The sequence below is a fragment of the Somniosus microcephalus genome, chromosome 8 (assembly GCF_052327205.1).
Source record: "Somniosus microcephalus isolate GS21.2 chromosome 8, FLI_Smic_1.0, whole genome shotgun sequence".
NCBI lineage: Eukaryota > Metazoa > Chordata > Chondrichthyes > Squaliformes > Somniosidae > Somniosus > Somniosus microcephalus.
Window position 1 is genome coordinate 5,786,528 of NC_140994.1, and position 14,225 is coordinate 5,800,752.

Sequence of the window (14,225 nt, forward strand, 5' to 3'; positions counted from 1 at the left end):
ATTGCTCCAGGCCCCTGGCCTGGGATTGGCCGAAAGCCACCACACTTTGTGCGAGGCTTTCGATGGCGTGAGGCATCTGTGCCACCACCTCCATGAATTCGACGTGCCGCCGCTCCGACACCGCCGACATCTCGTCCAGGAGGCACACCTCCTGGGCGACGTCCGAGTCCGGACTGGAGGGCGCCTCCACCCTCTGGCCAGAAGGCTGGCATGCCGCCGGAGCCTTGCCGCGTGCGGCCACGCCACTGGGACCAGGTTCTGCCCTCCCCTCCACCGCCTCCCCCCTCTGGGCAGAAGGCTGGCGTGCCGCCGGAGCCTTGCCGCGTGCGGCCACGCCACTGGGACCAGGTTCTGCCCTCCCCTCCACCGCCTCCCCCCTCTGGGCAGAAGGCTGGCGTGCCGCCGGAGCCTTGCCGCGTGCGTCCATGCCACTGGGACCAGGTTCGGGGCTCCCCTCCCCCGCCTCCCCCTGGCTCTCCGGCACGCCAGACGTCTCCCCTTCATTGCCATCTCCTGGAGCAGAGGAGGGTTCCCCCGAGGTGGCGCCTTCCTGCTGCTCCTCGACATCGTCCTCCTCCTCCGAGGGCCTGGCTGTGTGGGCTTCAGGGAGCACCTCCTCCTCACCAGCTGAAAGCAGGAAGGCACAAGTGTAGCTTTAGAGTGAGGACAGGCCGACAGCGAGGGAGGCCGCACTGGTGCATTATGCGCATTTTTCGGCCAGTGGGGAAGGATGTAGATCTGATGCGCGAGGGCAAGGATAGAGGTGCACCCGGTCCTGTCCTTACCAGTGGGTTCCAGTATAGGGTCGGCGTCGCCGAGCACCACAGGCCCAGTCACCGGGTGACGCAGGAGTCGGGCCACCCTCTCTTCCAGAACCGTTAGCTCCTGGTAATCGCGAGGGCCTCCACCAGTGACACGCAGGCTCCTGGCGTTCCTCGCCAGCTTGGCCTGCAAGAGAAAGGAGGGCGTCTAAGTACAGTGTGGTGCCCCGTTGGTGTGTGTGAGTCCTCCCATGGTGGAATAGCTTGGACAGTGTGGTGCCCCGTTGTTGTGTGTGAGTCCTCCCATGGTGGAATAGCTTGCACAGTGTGGTGCCCTGTTGCTGTGTGTGAGGCCTCCCATGGTGGAATAGCTTGCACAGTGTGGTGCCCTGTTGCTGTGTGTGAGGCCTCCCATGGTGGAATAGCTTGCACAGTGTGATAAGTGCAGAAAGAGCTATTGATTAACATGCAAGTGCCATTGCAGCGGCAGGAGGGCTGGGCATTAGACCTTTGATGTCCCTTTGGCCCTAATGGGAGGTGCACATGCAAGGATGAGGGGGACACTGGAAAGGGTACTCACCTTGACCAGCCGACATAGGTCATTGTATTTCTTGCGGCACTGGTCCGCACTCCTGGGAACATCGGAGTTGGAGGAGACCCTCCGGGCAATTTTGGTCCACGCCTCCCTGAACTGGCTCCTGGGAGCCTTCCTGCCACTAGCCGGGCACACGACCCGTCTTCTCTTGCGTACCCCATGAAGGAGCACACCCAGCGCATGCTCAGAGAACCGCTGGGCTCTTTCACGGGCCCTCTCCATGACCTCCAGGCGTTGATTTGGTACACAACCAGTCCTGAGGCCTAGTTGCAGGGCTACAGCATGCAGGGCGTGGCTGCAGTCAAAGTTGACCCTTCCCCCTTTAAGAGCTGGCCGGCGTCAGGGTGTCTGCTGACACTCACCACATGATCGCACCTGCGCTGCGCCCGGAATCGGCGTTATCAGGCCGCATCGCCGGATTAGCGCCTGAACACAGGGTTCCAACGCCTTTTGCAGCGCTCGGCCAAAAAGTTGGCCAAATCTACTGAATTTCGGCGAGCTCGCCTGCACTTTCCGGCGGCCGCTAAATTTGCCGAGCGCCCGACTTTAGCGCCGCAATAGCGTCCGAACTGAATTTCTAGGCCCAAGAATGCAGAACGTGTGGCAGGCTTGGCCACATAGCTAAAGTATGCCGGTCAGGAAAGAAGACCAGCAACAAAAAGTCACCGCAAGGAAAATACATAAAGGTGCACAAGGTGACAAAGACCAGTTCGAACGAACAGAAGTCAGATTCAGACGCTAGCAGTAATGAACTGGGTAGCTTAAGAGTACACAACATTGGTCAGGATGCAGATCTCCAGACAATTTGGGTCACTCTTCAGATAGCAGGAGTCCAAGTAAAGATGGAATTGGACACTGGATCGGCATTGACGGTCATGAATAAGAAAGATTACAAAAGGTTATTCCAACATATTCCCCTACGGGATACGGAGATTATATTGAAAACATACACGGGGCAAAGAGTGTACCCCATCAGAAAGATAGAGGTAAAAGTGGTCCACATGGGCGAAGAAAGCCAAGTAATGGACTTATATGTGCTACCTGAAGGAGGTCCACCACTACTGGGACGGGAGTGGATTAGGAAAATGAATATGGACTGGCACTCCTTAAAAGCACTAACGGTAGATTCCGGGGAAACAGATGTCAAACCTAAACGATTGTCCAAAATATTGGATGATGCTAAAGAGGTGTTCCAGCAAGGACTGGGAACACTGAAAGGAATTACGGCAAACATCAAGATTGATGAACATGCACAACCAAAATTTTTCAAAGCCAGACCGGTACCCTATGCAATACGGCCTACTGTAGAAGCGGAACTGGAAGCGCTAGAACGTTCAGGTGTACTGTCTAAGGTAGATTGGAGTGAGTGGGCTACGCCCATTGTTCCCGTTATGAAACGTCCTTCGAGCAACAAGCCAAGAGAACCAGGGAAGGTTCGCATCTGTGGAGATTTCAAGATCACCGTTAATCCGGTGCTTCACATGGTGCAGTATCCGCTTCCGCGGATTGAGGATATTTTTGCTTCGTTGTCTGGCGGGAAACACTTCACCAAGATAGACCTGGCGCAGGCGTACTTGCAGATGGAGGTTGAAGAAGAGTCACGCCAGTACCTCACGATCAACACGCATAGAGGTTTGTACCGGTATAATAGGCTGGTTTTTGGAGTGGCATCGGCTCCGGCAATTTGGCAGAGGGCCATGGAGCAGGTATTACAGGGAATTCCAGGCACACAATGTTACCTGGACGATATTCTGATTACAGGTGATGGTGATGAAGAACACCTCGCAAACTTGGAACTGGTGCTCAACAGACTGAAAGAGTATGGACTTAGAGTTAATCGGCAGAAATGTGAGTTCTTTCAGAAGCGGATCTCGTACTGTGGTCATGTCATTGACCGGGAGGGGCTTCATAAGTCTCCTGACAAGATAGAGGCAGTTGTAAAGGCTCCCGCTCCGGATAATGTCTCTCAGTTGAGGTCGTTTCTGGGATTGATTAACTATTACCATAAGTTTCTACCGAATCTATCCACGGTACTGTACCCGCTGAACGCTCTTTTACAGAAGGGGGTACCATGGGAATGGAGCGAAAACTGTAAGAAGGCATTTCACAAAAGCAAAGAATTGATCACCTCAGAGGAAGTGTTGGCTCACTTCAACCCGACACTGCCTATTCGGTTGGCTTGTGATGCTTCTCCATATGGTATTGGGGCAGTACTCTCACACAAGTTGCCAAATGGCACGGAAAGGCCAGTCGCGTTTGCATCCAGATCATTGACCTCTGCTGAGCGCAACTATGCGCAGATCGATAGGGAGGCTCTCAGCCTTGTATGGGGAGTGAAGAAGTTTAATCATTACCTGCAGGGCCAAAAATTCACACTTCTGACAGACCATCAGCCGTTGGTATCCATTTTTAACCCTAAGAAGGGTGTTTCGGTGATGACAGCACAGCGACTCCAGAGATGGTCCCTTTTCCTAGGGGCACATCAATATCAAATAGAATTCAAAGGTACAAAGCAGCATGGCAATGCTGATAGGCTGTCGCGCCTGCCACTACCTGAAGCAGAAGAGACGACGAAAGTTGACCCTGTTGAGTTATTTCATTCGACCATCATCGAGTGTTTACCAGTCACCAATGCAAGTATTGAAAGAGAAACCAGGAACGACCCGACACTGTCCTGAGTTTACGAGGTGACAGTGAAGGGATGGCCAACACATGGTGATCCTCTGTTACCGGCATTCTCGGCAAGGCGAGACCAGCTGTCCGTCTGCCATGGTACTTTGATGTACGGGACAAGAGTGATTATTCCTCCCAAGTTATGGGAAAGAGTTCTAAAGGAACTGCATGAAGGTCATCTGGGGGGAGTTAAGATGAAAAGTCTTGCTAGGGCTTATGTATGGTGGCCGGGCATTGACCAACAGATAGAGGAGTTGACAAAAAGCTGCGCTGGGTGCCAAAAAGTGCAAAATGCACCTCCGATCGCACCACTGCACCCATGAGAATGGCCTTCAGCCCCATGGCAACGCGTACATATTGACTTTGCTGGTCCATTCATGGACTCCATGTTCCTAATTGCGGTGGACGCACATTCCAAATGGCCAGAAGTGATCAAGATGAATACCACTACTTCAGAAAAGACAATTGCGGTGTTAAGAACAATATTCGCAAGGAACGGATTGCCAGAACAGATATGTTCGGACAACGGACCACAGTTCGTGTCGGAAGAATTCCAAAAATTCTTAAAGAAGAATGGGGTGAAACATTATACCTCTGCCCCATATCATCCGGCGACAAACGGGTTGGCCGAGAGATTTGTCCAAACATTCAAAAAGGCAATAAAGGCCATGAACGATGATCAGATTCCGTTACAACACAAGGTGGACAATTTCCTAATGGCATATCAAAACGCCGCTCATGCAGTGACTAACCAAAGTCCTGCCATGATGTTTTATAACAGGAGGTTGCGGTCCAGGTTGGACTTGTTAAAACCAAATGTGCGGAGGGAAGTGGAAAACAAACAGTTCCGGCATATTAATAACAAGTCCACTCGAAGTTTCGACATAGGACAACCAGTGTTGGCAAGGGACTATGGAAACGAAAAATGGCAGTCCGGAACAATTCGGGCCAGACAAGGACCTCTGATGTACACAGTAGATATTGGTAACAATGTGATAAGGCGTCATGCGGATCAACTGGTAGAATCAAGAGCAAGGGTCGAACCCATGGTTGCGACAGAGACAACTGTGGAAGACGTTAATGAACCTGAAGCATCTACCTCGGCAGGGACTGTACCTGATGATGACGTCCAACACATAGGAAACCAACAAGAAGAGTCACCTCAGCAACAAGAATCAGAGACCACTGAAAGGCGTTATCCAACCCGAATCAGAAGGCCTCCTGAGAGACTGAACCTTTGAACTGTTTATACCTGAAGTTATATATGTATATATGTTATTATGTTATGTTAAATGGGGATATGACTGTTAAGCTAAAAAGGGAGGATTGTGGTGTATGTAACCTGTTCCACCTTAAGAGAACTTAAGCCTGTTCCACCTTAAGAGATGTACTACTTTCTCTGGCTGCTGTATACATAATACCGGTGGTGACCACCGGTATATAAGTACTGTGTAGTGATATTGTACTTAGTATAGTCCCTGACCTCCAACTAGTAAAGACCTGTTGAAACTTTATTCTTGTAGTCTGTGTCAGTAATTAATCTTAATACAACTGGAACACACAGACTTAACACTATCTACCCTCTCAGGTGGATGTAAAAGATCCCACGGCACTATTTAAAGAAAAGCAGGGGAGTCCTCCCCGGTGTCCTGGCCAACATATAACTCTCAGCCAACATGACCAAAAGCAGGTGATCTGGTCATTATCACATTGCTGTTTGTGGGAGCTTGCTGTGCACAAATTGGCTGCCGTGTTTCCTACATTACAACAGTGACAGTATTGCAAAAGTACTGCATTGGCTCTGAAGCGCTTTGGGATGTCCTGAGGACGTGAAAGGCAAGTCTTTCTTTTTAATCTTCTTTCCCACTTTTGCTTCCTACATTTCCTACATTTTCTGTTCTGCTTTGTTGAGCTTTCTGAACATGGAGTTTGAGACAATTAGATGAAAGTGGAACACATCAGGACATTGGGGGAATCTAGGGGAACGGCTGGGCCTGTGGATGGAGGGAGAGCATCTCCTGTGTCAGTGCCCCTCCATGTGCCCCACTGCACTCCCTGCTGTAGGTGGCTGGACAAGCTGGCCTTGAGATAGCGGCTTGGGAATTGGATGGGCACCCAAATCTGGGAGCGATCCCGGTGCAGCATGAGTCACACGCACCTAAAGGCAGTACCACCGGAAATTGGTCCAGCCGGCATCATTCGGACAGGACAATAAGCTGCGGGCCCCAGAGGCAGCTCGCGGGTCGCGCGAGGGTGAGTACGATCAACCGGCTGGGACGCTGATCGAGGGTCTAAGCAGAGTCCGCGGGGCGGCAGTTGGGAGAGGAGGAGAATACGGTGCTCGTCAACGGCCCTGGGTTTTAACTGGGAGGAGCCCTCCTGCTCCACATTCTGGTAAGTATTTCTTCACTTTTACAAAAACGTTCCCGTTTGTTGCAGCCTCTAGCGCTCTCGTTAGGGACCCCGGTTCGACTGCATGTCGGCCTGGTGACCCTGAGCAGAGCCTGGCCTGGTGCAGGCTGTGTTCAGGGAAGCCCAATTTACAGTTTCGGTCCTAAAACAGGCGGTAGTCCCCTTATTAGCATATTCAAGGGGCCTAACGGTGTTTTTAGTTGGTCGCCGGGAAGCCTGTACAGCGCCTGAAACAATCTGGCATCGGACGTGTTCTCGACGCTGTTCGGGCGCAGAAGTTGGGGGCCCTAAATTGGACCCCTTTGCACCCGTTTTACACCTGGAATATGGGCGCAACCAGGACCAATTTCACTCCCAAATCTTGTTAAAAAATGAATAACAGACAGTGTGCCCCAGTGTGACTGGAGGGGCATTGCATTGCCCAGTGTGGGACTGAGGCAGGTTGGTCAGCTAGGCCCCAGGTTTGATCCCCTGGTCTGATCTCAGCTCAGTTGGTAGTCAGGATCCCATTGGCTGCAATGCAATGATCCCGCCCCCTCCCTCCCCTCCCTCCCTCTCGACTCCCTCCCTCCCCACTGCTCCCCCCTCCCTTCCCTCCCTCCCCTCCCCCTCCCCTCCCTCCCTCCCGACTGCTCCCCCTCTTCTCTCCTCCCTCCCTCTTCACCCCTACCTCTCCCCTCCCTCACCCCTCCATACCCCTCACTCTGTCCCCTCCCCACCCTCCCTCCCAATCCCTCCACTCCCCATTCCCTCCCCCTCCCCCCCTCTCCATTCCCTCCCTCTCCCCTCCTTACTCTCCTCCACTCTCCTCCCCTCTCCTCCCCTGGCCGCCCTCCCTCCATCTCCCTCCCCTCCCCCTCCACTCCCTCCCTCCCCAACCCTCCCCCTCCCCTCACTCCCTTCCCCTCCCATCACCCTCCCCACCCCTCCCCATTCCCTCCCCCTCCCCTCCTTCCTCTCCTCCCCTCCCCCTCCCTCTGTCCCTCCCTCCCCCTCCCTCTCTCCCTCTCCTCCCTCTCCTCCCCTCCCTCCCCCCTCCACTCTCTCCCTCCCCCTTCCCTCCCTCTTGGCGACACCGAGACATTGTTCCGTCATATATCTCGTCTTCCAATCCCATCGGCCTCGCTGCTGTCCTGCATCATGAGCCGTCATTGGGTCTTTCTCAGTTTAAAGAACCGAATGAGTATTTGCTTTGTCCGGGGGAGAGGGGCTCAGCCGTCTGGAGTGCGTATCAGAGATGATCTCCATAGAAATGTGAAGCCCTGTGTATAATAGGCGTGGAATCGAGGCCTTTGACCCACTCACTGAGACAAATTATATGTTATTGCCGTGCCTTCAGAAGCACATTACCCACAGAGCATCAATGATCCACGGCCATACAGGAATATATCTGCTTACAAACCTTATTTACATCTGTTCCATAAATCTCAGCAATTTTTACGAGATTAATAGCAGAAAGTTGCTGGAAATATCCGCAGGTCTGTCATCAAACATAAAGGGAGTAGGCCAGATGAATGTTCTGGGCCTACTCCTCAGTACAGCCTTCGAGACACCAGTTCCGGCCTTTCTCGTTACAGATGCTGAAGGACCTGCTGTTTATTTCCCTCTCCGCCGCCGGGGCGAGTAATTCGATGTGCAGAATCCGACGTTTACCAGCTCCAGCCTGATTTGTTTCTCGATTTTTCAGGTGAAGCACAAAGGCAAGAAAATTGCAGTAGGCAAACAGACACTGATCTAAAAAGAAAGACGTGCATTTCTCCAGCGCCTTTCACAACCGCAGGACATCCTAAATTGCTTCACAGCCAATGAAGTACTTTTTGCTGTGTAGTCACTGTTGTAATGTGGGGAATGCGGCAGCCAATTTGCACACAGCAAGCTCCCACAAACAGCAACGTGATAAATGAACAAATAATCTGTTTTATTGACGTTGGTTCAGGGATTAATATTGGCCAGGACACCGAGGAGAACTCCCATGCTCTTCTTCGAAATAATGGCCCTGGGATCTTTTACATCCACCTGAGAGGGCAGATGGGGCCTCGGTTTAACATCTCATCTGAAAGACGGCACCGTCCGACAGTGCAGCGCTCCCTCAGTACTGCACCTCCGACAGTGCAGCACTCCCTCAGTACTGCCCCTCCGACAGTGCAGCGCTCCCTCAGTACTGCCCCTCCAACAGTGCAGCGCTCCCTCAGTACTGCACCTCCGAAAGTGCAGCACTACCTCAGTACTGCCCCTCCGACAGTACAGCGCTCCCTCAGTACTGCCCCTCTGACAATGCAGCACTCCCTCAGTACTGCCCCTCCGACAGTGCAGCACTCCCTCAGTACTGCCCCTCTGACAGTGCGGCACTCCCTCAGTACTGCCCCTCCGACGGTGCAGCGCTCCCTCAGTACTGCCCCTCCGACAATGCAGCGCTCTCTCAGTACTGCCCCTCCGACAGTGCAGCGCTCACCAGCAATGCCCCTCCGAAAGTGCAGCGCTCCCTCAATACTGCCCCTCCGACAGTGCGGCGCTCCCTTAGTACTGTCCCTCCGACAGTGCAGCACTCCCTCAGTACTGTCCCTCCGACGGTGCAGCGCTCCCTCAGTACTGCCCCTCCGACAGTGTGGCGCTCCCTCAGTACTGCCCCTCTGACAGTGCAGCACTCCCTCAGTACTGCCCCTCTGATAGTGCGGCGCTCCCTCAGTACTGACCCTCCGACAGTGCGACGCCCCCTCAGTACTGCCCCTCCGACTGTGCAGCACTCCCTCAGTACTGCCCTTCTGACAGTGCAACACTCCCTCAGTACTGCCCCTCTGACAGTGCAGCACTCCCTCAGTACTGCCCCTCTGACAGTGTGGCATTCCCACAGCACTGCCCCTCTGACAGTGCAGCACTCCCTCAGTACTGCCCCTCTGACAGTGCGGCACTCCCTCAGTACTGCCCCTCTGACAGTGCAGCACTCCCTCAGTACTGCCCCTCTGACAGTGCGGCATTCCCTCAGTACTGCCCCTCCGACACTGCAGCGCTCCCTCAGTACTGCCCCTCCGACAATGCGGCACTCCCTCAGTACTGCCCCTCCGACAGTGCAGCGCTTGCTCAGTACTGCCCCTCCGACAGTGCAGCACTCCCTCAGTACTGCCCCTCTGACAGTGCGGCACTCCCTCAGTACTGCCCCTCCGACGGTGCAGCGCTCCCTCAGTACTGCCCCTCCGACAGTGCAGCACTCCCTCAGTACTGCCCCTCCGACAGTGCAGCACTCCCTCAGTACTGCCCCTCCAACAGTGCAGCACTCCCTCAGTACTGCCCCTCCGACAGTGCAGCACTCCCTCAGTACTGCCCCTCCGACGGTGCAGCGCTCCCTCAGTACTGCCCCTCCGACAGTGCAGCACTCCCTCAGTACTGCCCCTCTGACATTGCAGCGCTCCCTCAGTACTGCCCCTCCGACAGTGCAGCACTTCCTCAGTACTGCCCCTCTGACAGTGCGGCACTCCCTCAGTACTGCCCCTCCGACGGTGCAGCGCTCCCTCAGTACTGCCCCTCCGACAGTGCAGCACTCCCTCAGTACTGCCCCTCCGACAGTGCAGCACTCCCTCAGTACTGCCCCTCCAACAGTGCAGCACTCCCTCAGTACTGCCCCTCCGACAGTGCAGCACTCCCTCAGTACTGCCCCTCCGACGGTGCAGCGCTCCCTCAGTACTGCCCCTCCGACAGTGCAGCGCTCCCTCAGTACTGCTATTATGTCGAATATTTGGTGGCCATTATGTGCACAACAAGATCCCACGACATTCCTGAGTGATGGCGAGTCATTATCCCTATTCGTATCCGACACTTAGTTATAAATTTAAACTTAAAAATGATTGCTTTCCAGTGTCTCAACTGGCTGCAGCCACTTCCTGCCAGTGAGACACGAACTGGCCACTGGGGAGACAGCAGCCGGGAGATGTCATTATTCTCTTTAGCCCACGGGTGTAACCCATACCCGTGAAGAGCTGCAACTTACGCTGGAGCTCCTCCAGGACCATTCACGCTTCTTACTGTCCCCATCGATCTTCCTAAACTGACTAGCTCTCGCTCTCGGCTTTATCCTTGGCCTGGTGTCTCCAGTTAGAAGAGATCTGTCTCGCCAAAGAAATCCTGTCCCACAGATCGTACACTGCATCAGCATTCTCGCATCTACTGATAGTGTCACGGCACCGATTGACTCCTTTAGGACTGAGATAAGATCATAACATAAATCTGAGCAGAATTGCCTTTTCTTTTGTGCATTTTTTATATAACAAAGTTGCCTGGGAATGGAACACTGGAATGGGCACTGCTCATGTACAGCACGGGTTAGATACAGAGTAAAGCTCCCTCTACACAGTCCCATCAAACACTCCCAGGGCAGGTACAGCACGGGTTAGATACAGAGTAAAGCTCCCTCTACACAGTCCCATCAAACACTCCCAGGGCAGGTACAGCACGGGTTAGATACAGAGTAAAGCTCCCTCTACACTGTCCCATCAAACACTCCCAGGGCAGGTACAGCACAGGTAGATATAGAGTAAAGCTCCCTCTACACTGTCCCATCAAACACTCCCAGGGCAGGTACAGCACGGGTTAGATACAGAGTAAAGCTCCCTCTACACTGTCCCATCAAACACTCCCAGGGCAGGTACAGCACGGGTTAGATACAGAGTAAAGCTCCCTCTACACTGTCCCTTCAACACTCCCAGGACAGGTACAGCACGGGTTAGATACAGAGTAAAGCTCCCTCTACGCTGTCCCTTCAAACACTCCCAGGGCAGGTACACCACGGGTTAGATACAGAGTAAAGCTCCCTCTACACTGTCCCTTCAAACACTCCCAGGACAGGTACAGCACGGGTTAGAAACAGAGTAAAGCTCCCTCTACACTGTCCCATCAAACACTCCCAGGGCAGATACAGCACGGGTTAGATACAGAGTAAAGCTCCCTCTACACTGTCCCATCAAACACTCCCAGGGCATACTGCACGAGTTAGATACAGAGTAAAGCTTCCTCTACACTGTCCCCATCAAACACTCCGAGGGCAGGTACAGCACGGGTTAGATACAGAGTAAGCTCCCTCTACACTGTCCCATCAAACACTCCCAGGGCAGGTACAGCACGGGTTAGATACAGAGTAAAGCTCCCTCTACACTGTCCCTTCAAACACTCCCAGGGCAGGTACAGCACAGGTTAGATATAGAGTAAAGCTCCCTCTACACTGTCCCATCAAAACACTCCCAGGGCAGGTACAGCATGGGTTAGATACAGAGTAAAGCTCCCTCTACACTGTCCCTTCAAACACTCCCAGGGCAGGTACAGCACGGGTTAGATACAGAGTAAAGCTCCCTCTACACTGTCCATCAAACACTCCCAGGGCAGGTACTGCACGGGTTAGATACAGAGTAAAGCTCCCTCTACACTGTCCCATCAAACACTCCCAGGGCATACTGCACGAGTTAGATACAGAGTAAAGCTCCCTCTACACTGTCCCTTCAAACACTCTCCACTTGGAGAGGCAAGGATTAATCGGGGATAGTCAGCATGGCTTTGTCAAGGGTAAATCATGTCTGACCAATCTGATTGAATTTTTCGAGGGGGTGACTAGGTGTGTGGATGAAGGAAATGCTGTGGATGTGGTATACATGGACTTCAGTTAGGCTTTTGACAAAGCCCCGCATAGGAGACTGGTCAAGAAGGTAAGAGCCCATGGGATCCAGGGTGCCTTGGCACGTTGGATCCTAAACTGGCTGAGTGGCAGAAGGCAGAGGGTGATGGTCGAAGGTTGCTTTTGTGACTGGAAGCCTGTGTCCAGTGGGGTACCTCAGGGATCGGTGCTGGGTCCCTTGCTGTTTGTGATCTACATAAATGATTTGGAGGAGAATGTAAAAGGTATGATCAGTAAGTTCGCAGATGACACGAAAATTGGTGGGGTGGTAAATTGCGAGGAGGAAAGCCTCAGGCTACAGGACGATATAAATGTGTTGGTCAGATGGGCGGAAAAGTGGCAAATGGAATTTAACCCTGAAAAGTGCGAGGTGATGCATTTTGGACGGACAAATAAGGCAAGGGAATACACAATGAGTGGTAGGACCCTAGGAAGTACAGAAGGTCAGAGGGACCTTGGTGTACATGTACATAGATCCCTGAAGGCAGCGGAACAGGTAGATAAGGTGGTTAAAAAGGCATATGGGATACTTGCCTTCATTAGCCGAGGCATAGAGTATAAGAGCAGGGAGGTTATGATGGAGCTGTACAAAACGTTGGTAAGGCCACAGCTGGAGTACTGTGTGCAGTTCTGGTCGCCTCACTATAGGAAGGATGTGATTGCATTGGAGAGGGTGCAGCGGAGATTTACCAGGATGTTACCTGGGCTGGAGCGCCTCAGCTATGAAGAAAGACTGAACAGGCTGGGGTTGTTTTCCTTGGAGCAAAGAAGGCTGAGGGGGGACCTGATTGAGGTGTACAAAATGATGAGGGGCATAGATAGGGTAGATAAAGAGGAACTTTTCCCCTTAGTAGGGGGGTCAATAATAAGGGGGCATAGATTCAAGGTAAGGGGCAGGAGGTTTAGAGGGGATTTGAGGAGGAACTTTTTCACCCAGAGGGTGGTTGGAGTCTGGAACTCACTGCATGAAAGGGTGGTAGAGGCAGGAACCCTCACAACATTCAAGAAGCATTTGGATGAGCACTTGAAATGCCATTGCATACAAGGCTATGGACCAAATGCTGTAAAATGGGATTAGATTGGACAGGGCTTGATGGACGGCGCAGACACGATGGGCCGAAGGGCCTCTTTCTGTGCTGTATAATTCTATGACTCTATGACTCTATGGCAGGTACAGCATGGGTTAGATACAGAGTAAAGCTCCCTCTACACTGTCCCATCAAACAATCCCAGGGCAGGTAAAGCACGGGTTAGATACAGAGTAAAGCTCCCTCAACACTGTCCCATCAAACACTCCCAGGGCAGGTGCAGCACGGGTTAGATACAGAGTAAAGCTTCCTCTACACTGTCCCATCAAACACTCCCAGGGCAGGTACAGCACGGGTTAGATACAGAGTAAAGCTCCCTCTACACTGTCCCATCAAACACTCCTGGGGCAGGAACAGCACTGGTTAGATACAGAGTAAAGCTCCCTCTACACTGTCCCATCAAACACTCCCGGGGCAGGTACAGCACGGGTTAGATACAGAGTAAAGCTCCCTCTACACTGTCCCTTCAAACACTCCAAGGGCAGGCACAGCATGGGTTAGATACAGAGTAAAGCTCCCTCTACACTGTCCCATCAAACACTCCCAGGACAGGTACAGCACGGGTTAGATACAGAGTAAAGCTCCCTCTACACTGTCCCATCAAACTCTCCCAGGGCAGGTACAGCACGGGTTAGATATAGAGTAAAGCTCCCTCTACACTGTCACATCAAACACTTCCAGGGCAGGTACAGCACGGGTTAGATACAGAGTAAAGCTCCCTTTACATTGTCCCATCAAACACTCATGGGGCAGGTACAGCACTGGTTAGATACAGAGTAAAGCTCCCTCTACACTGTCCCATCAAACACTCCCAGGGCAGGTACAGCACAGGTTAGATACAGAGTAAAGCTCCCTCTACACTGTCCCATCAAACACTCCCAGGGCAGGTACAGCACGGGTTAGATACAGAGTAAAGCTCCCTCTACACTGTCACTTCAAACACTCCCAGGACAGGTACAGCACAGGTTAGATACAGAGTAAAGCTCCCTCTACACTGTCCCATCAAACACTCCCAGGGCATACTGCACGAGTTAGATACA